This window comes from Armigeres subalbatus, unplaced genomic scaffold (genome assembly GCF_024139115.2).
Source record: "Armigeres subalbatus isolate Guangzhou_Male unplaced genomic scaffold, GZ_Asu_2 Contig1775, whole genome shotgun sequence".
NCBI classification, from domain to species: domain Eukaryota; kingdom Metazoa; phylum Arthropoda; class Insecta; order Diptera; family Culicidae; genus Armigeres; species Armigeres subalbatus.
Genome location: NW_026942589.1, coordinates 6,278 through 12,839, shown reverse-complemented (window position 1 = coordinate 12,839; position 6,562 = coordinate 6,278). Strand labels below are relative to the sequence as shown.

At 37.6% G+C, this 6,562-nt stretch overlaps 1 long non-coding RNA gene across 1 annotated transcript; it reads left to right on the top strand.

The window, feature by feature from the left end:
* Nucleotides 1–4,260: 4,260 nt before the first annotated feature.
* On the top strand, nt 4,261–5,017 carry LOC134203319 (uncharacterized). The gene is made up of 3 exons (XR_009977572.1): nt 4,261–4,650; nt 4,734–4,832; nt 4,905–5,017. It is a non-coding gene; the product is annotated as an uncharacterized LOC134203319 (long non-coding RNA).
* The last annotated feature ends 1,545 nt before the right edge of the window (nt 5,018–6,562 follow it).

Genomic DNA, 6,562 nt, shown 5'->3' with positions numbered 1-6,562 from the left:
TACACGTGTACTCTCTCGTCTGCGCTCAGAAGGCTCACAAGCTCTCTCGATGCGATGGATACTTTTTGACAGCTTGCTTTGGAGATTTTTTGACAATCGTTTTGACTCTATCCGCAGCTCCCAGGTTGTCAGAATAAATACGACGGAATCTTAGTACTGCATGAGAAAAATCTTGTGCAATACTTAAATTTCGACGGACATTTTTTCTTTGTTTTGGTTAGTTGCCATAAGGAAACCGAATCGAGAACAGAAAACCGAAAAGTTCACTGGGTGAGTACAAAATTCACCAAGCTCGGATTACCAACACAACTACATATCTCGGGTACTTATCCAAAAGGACGTATGTGATTTTGTAAACAAAGATTCAAACGTCGATTTGTCCAATCTGATAGCACTCCCAAGCAAACCATCACCACAGACAGGCAGGGGAAGCCTTCGACTACCTGTTGGTGGTGTTGGTTCGCGTGAGAGTGTCATCAGATTGGACAAATCGACGCACATAGGAGTAAATAAGCCAATTCTTGGCCAAAACTATTTTTTGCGGTTATTTGGGCATGATATTCCTAGGACGAAGTAATAATTGCCAATTATGCAAGAAAATGCATTTTTTTGGATAAATCTATCCACCTAACAGTGTAAAACCAGATAAAAATGTCAAAACACATATGTTTTCAAATAAAACCTCGCGTTTTATGTAAAATCTCTTGCTTTTGCTACGCAAACGTTTCTTAAATGGCTATAATCCACAAAGTAGCAAAAACCCGTAGTTAAAACTTTATTCTTAAATGGATTTTCTAACATTTACATAGGAAAAAAAACATCTAATTTATTTTAACCCATGCCCAAGATCCCAAAAGAAAAATGGTTGTATAAATTCGCATGCACAAAAGTAAACACTGTTTTATGTTTGAACACTCTTTTCTCCTTAACTTAAATCTTAACCTTTAAAATTAGGGTCTGAAAAGGTGAAGCCTGTAGTAAGAAATATAAATCATCTGTATTCTATATACCATGGCTTGAACAACAACGATTACCATGTCCGAATCGAAGCCCACAATATATCATAGCTAGCCATGACAAAAGTATCATAATAAGGCACTGTTCATAAATTATGATCACTCCAATGAAAACGGGTTCATCCTAAATCTAGATAATAACCGATTTCTCTACAATGCATAATTTTGTTAAGCGATTTCAATATAAGGTTTGCAAAAAGATATCAACGCAACTCATGGAGACCCATTATTCTATTTGTGTCTTGACAAATGCATGCGAAATAGCATGCTTTTTAAATTTTTCCTGGATTCGTTATAGGTGGTAATTTATGAACAAATATTTAAATTTTGTTTTGAAATGAGGAAAATCGCTTTTTATTGAAATAGCTCAGAAACTAATTTGCGGACGAGCTTTCACGTGGAATGCTTAGTCCACATCTTGAAGTTACACCCAAGTGATTTATCTTTGCCGGATCTTGCCGTATAGATTACCTTTTCCTCTGAAGAAAAAAAATAGTGATTTTCAAGTGGTCATCACCTGAAACATAAAATTTATAATTTGACCATAAACATGAACAAAATGGAGACATACAACTATAATCTACTCATTGTGTACTAATAATAGCTGGTTGATAACATTTATGTTGTGTAAAAATCAGATTTTCCAAATACTCCACAAAAAAGTAGATAAAATCCAATCTTATACCTCATTTTTGAGCCCTAATTATATTTTTTTACAAAATTTTGGGTCATTTCTGAAATAGCCATAGTATGCAGAATGTTTTTAAGTATCTAAAAAAGTATTAGAATGTATGAATGTTGAAATTTTTTTTTTTGGTTTTTGTCCACGAATTTGTTCTAGTTACTCTTCTGTGCGACGTTTAAATTTTTGTTTACAAAATCACATACGTCCTTTTGAATAAGTACCCGAGATATCTTCCCACCCGTAAAGGCTCCCCCAAACCTAAGCGATTTCATCGCCGCGACGGCGACAACTAGTCGCCGCGATTCTATCGTTGGATCGCTGCAGGGGCTTTGGGACAGAATGTCGAAAGACAAAAGGTCGAAGGACAAAAGGTCGACGGACAAAAGGTCGACGGACAAAAGGTCGAAGAGACAAAAGGTCGATGGGACAAAAGGTCGAAGGGACAAAAGGTCGAAAGGACAAAAGGTCGACGGGACAAAAGGTCGAGGGGACAAAACGTCGACGGGACAAAAGGTCGAATGGACAAAATTAAAAAAATTATAATTCTGTATACGTGAAAAATCTTAAATATACTGAAAACATGTTTCTGAAAAAAAATATAGCTTATAACATTTCCCAGAGATTTCTCCTTCTTTATTTCATGGGCAGTTCTTTAACCAATTTACAGTGAATATTCAGCAGCCAGGGCGAGCATTGTATGATTTTGATTAGTTCTCGGAACGCGAAATGAAAAATTAATATTTGTTAGATCGTGCTCTTGTAACACGTGTCGCTTCGAGTGCATGTTTGAATGAAAAACGTTGGTGCTAGTATCTTTGATTCAGTGTCGTATAATTAATTATTTCACAACGCGACTTCTTATACATTCCTATACATTACATTTCGATGTTGATCATGGAGAATCAGAAGATCGTCAGTCTCTGGTATAAATGTGTGTCAAATTCATTTTCCACTCATTATCATGTATTAGATGGGGATGTTATTTGGTTTTAATTCAATGTGACGTTGTTATTGGTTTTAAATAAGAAATAAACACTGAAACATGTACACAAAGACTGGCCTTAAGCCGTACATAACAGTTTACATTACGCACATTATTCGGTTATTCAACCGTACGAATCATTTTAATTAACACTCAAACATGCGTGATGTTGTATTTTGTACAACATTAACGAAAAACCTCATGGTACAGAGCATGAACGATCCTGCATTAGTGTTCCAGGATATAATCATGATTGAACATATGCAAGCACTCGGAGCATTCGAGAGACGGGTGCTTAGGACCACCTTTGGCGATGTACAAAAAGACGGTGTGTGGCGGCGAACCCAGTATCCAGAAGGTAGCTAAAGCCGGAAGGGTACGACAACTGCCCTGCAAAGATGGTGTTCGCTTCCGATCCGACAGGTACGAGACGGCGTAGAGCACAGCGAGCGAGGTGGGCAGACCAAGTGTAAAACGACTTGGCGAGCGTGGGGCGCATTCGAGGATGGAGAGATGCGGCCTCGAACCGTGAGTTAACGTCGTTGCCGACCGGACTTTGTGGAATTCCATCGACGTTCCCATCGGTGTCAGCACTTTGGAGTTGGCAACATCGAGGCGCATCAGCAGAACCAGGCGAACGATATCGAGGGCGATCATCGAACCTGTACCTACCGAGGCAGTTTAGACTCAGCAGTTGGTTGTAAACAGTGAAGGTAGTTAGACGTTTAAGTTTTTTTTAAAGAACTCCGTGTTCTCGAATTATTAACTCGTGTATTGTGGCATCAAATTGTTGATTCAGTGGTTTCTGTTTAGATGTAAACTAAATAAATGAATGAATGTGCTTATGCATATTGCATATTGGTGGTAGAGTTTTGTGTAGAAATTAGAGGTTGTGGGTTCAAGTCAAGATTGGGCCATCGTTCTCACGAACAGTCTGTAGGTCGGCTATCTGAATCGCTCAAAAAGGTATCTTATATTACATTTTCCTTGTGCTGAATTTGTTGAAAACATGGGCCAACCTGACCCTTATTTGGCCAAGTGTCTCCCCCGATGACGGTAATTATATCATAGTTTTCTTTTGTATTGTTGTCAATACTATGGCTTTCATTTTTACCCATTTTGTAATTTCGACCTTTTGTCCCTTCGACCTTTTGTCCTTTCGACATTTTGTCCCGTCGACCTTTTGTCCATTCGACCTTTTGTCCCGTCGACCTTTTGTCCCTTCGACCTTTTGTCCATTCGATCTTTCGTCTTTCGACCTTTTGTCTTTCGACCTTTGTCCCTCGACCTTTTGTCATAGATTCGCTGCAGGCAATACTCTATTTACGCTTCCATACCAACGGCGACATAATCGCTGTCGCCAAGCGATAGAATCGCGTCGCGACTGTCGTGTCGCGTGTGTTTGGGGGAACCTTAATGTAGAGCCCTGAGCGTGAGTATTTAGAATGTCTGGCGGCTATACACATTCTTCATCAGCAACGGTACTGATCAAGTGAGGTTGTGTAAGCTATTTGCCAGTCGGTCGTCTAGCTCAGACCCGACCGCATTGCGTAGGCAAGAGCACGCAACCACACACTTAAATCGAGAATTTCAGCTCGGTAATATTATTTACTGATTTTATTCGGTAAAAGAAAAATTGAACCGAGAGCTCAGTTAACTCATAAGAATTAACTGATTTCTGCATTCAGTTTTACAGCTGTCTCAGTAGTTCAAAACAAAAAACCGAGTTCCGGTAATAAGCATTACTGATCTACTCTGTTCTAAGAAAATGTTCTGCACTTGTCAAAAAATAAGCCGATCACTCAGTAAAATCAAAAGTGCTTTACTGAACACCCGTTAAAACGATTACCGAGCTCAGTTTCCGGCCACATATCCCCTGATGTGACGCGAATCGGAATCGAACACGATTTTTTTTCGGACTTTCATAGTGGCACCGGATAAGAATTTGATCCTAAATTCATGTTCAGGTATGTTCCTTTTTATCAGCATTTACCAAATGTTATTCTAGTTTACAGATTTTTGTTGATCAATTTAATTATTTAATTTCCAGGCTGATATTCAAACCAGTATTTCGCGTCGCTGCTGCTGATGCTTCGTTACCAGTATTTTACATCTAAATTCTAGATTCGGGTCTATAATAAAACCGCAGGTATGTTATTTCTATAAAATTACTATTTTTCCAATATTTTTGCTGAACGTATTGCATTCTACAATCCTATAGATACAAACTTTCTGGACGGCACAATGCGGTCCTATGCCACCATCTTTAAAGTAGCTTCCCGAGGTGTGAGTGAAGAAGCGCTACTGGAGGAAGACGAACAAATATTCCCTAACCCACAAAAATGTAACATATTTATGAAAAAATGAAAATACTATTAAAGTGATGATATTTAATCTGTTTTTCATTAGAAATGAGAAAGAAGAAAATTAAACTACATTTTACTCGTTTTTTTAATTACAGCCGCCGGTTATATTTTTACAGATCCACCATTATTTTTTACCGAGAACTCAGTACACTGGATTTTGTTTTTACACGATTTACATTTTCTCAATTTTCTACTCATCCTAAATGTTTAACGCATATTAATTATCATGTGATTTTTCTTTGATTTATTCTGGATTTTTTGAAACATGTTGCGAAGATTTTGGAGGTAAATTGAAGTCACAGGCTAAAAAATACGAGCGAAAAAAAATCGTGTAAAAACAAAATCCTGTGTAATTATTACAAATCTGCTCGGTATATTTTGACACTTCACTATCATTAATGATGAACCGAGAACTCGGTAACCGAATTTGATTACCGAGGTGACTACCGAGAGCTCAGCTGTTGAGAAATCGGTAATTCAACTACCGAGCCCGTTAAATAATATTAAGTGTGCAGGGTTGCCACATATACAGATTTTTCTGTATTTTACAGATTTTTGAGGTAAGGCTGTGACCAAGAATCTGTATATACAGCTATACAGATTTTTGGAAAATTTACAGATTTTACAGATTTCTTGAAGATATTAGTACGAAAAATTATTGTAAATTACTTGTATGCTAATCTAAAATAATCTTATTAAGAATCATTTTGAGATTAAATAAATTTCAATTTGAAAATACAGAACACGTGGTCTCTGGCAGGTTTTATTCTTAATTGGCAATTCATGCAGATAAATGATTTTGAAATTCTATCAGATTATGTTCCGGAAAATGTTCAGCCTATATTTTAATACATGTGGTCTTGGAAAATGCTCTAAAATAATACTGAAAAATCAGGTCTAACAATCATAGATCATATATGAAATGCTTTGAAACAGTTTATAAGTGCTTCTATTCTGTGTGGCTGTCCAATAAAGTTGTTCTGTATATGGCTATATTGGATCCGTGGCATATGTTATTCGTTAATATGCCACGTAAATGATCAAATATTAAACCTTGAAAAAGCAAACATTGTTTCTTGTATTCCTTCATTTGTAATCCTCGGAAAGAATTGCAGAAAAAATTGCTAAATATTGACATGTCTGACTTGTAGTTCCGCTTAGTATTTCCGGACTTCATCTTTTCAAAACTAACTTTATTAAAGACGAATTTGATTTGGTTCAGATGGATACAGATTTGCAATACAGATTTTTTGACTTAAGATACAGATATAAAGGTTTTCTTAGGCAAAAATACAGATTTAAATGTGGCAACCCTGGTGTCGGGTCTGTAGAATGGACTGCTTCTGGAACATTTTCTGCGGCTGTACTGGCATGCTTTGGCTGATGGTGCCCTCGGCGCTGCCGGGCCGAAAAGCGGATGATGCGGACGATGCTGTTTTGCGAAAAGTTGCGAGTGCTGTCGAACCGATGCTGCTGTGGCTTTGCTTGTCCCGGTTATGCTACGTTTTGACAG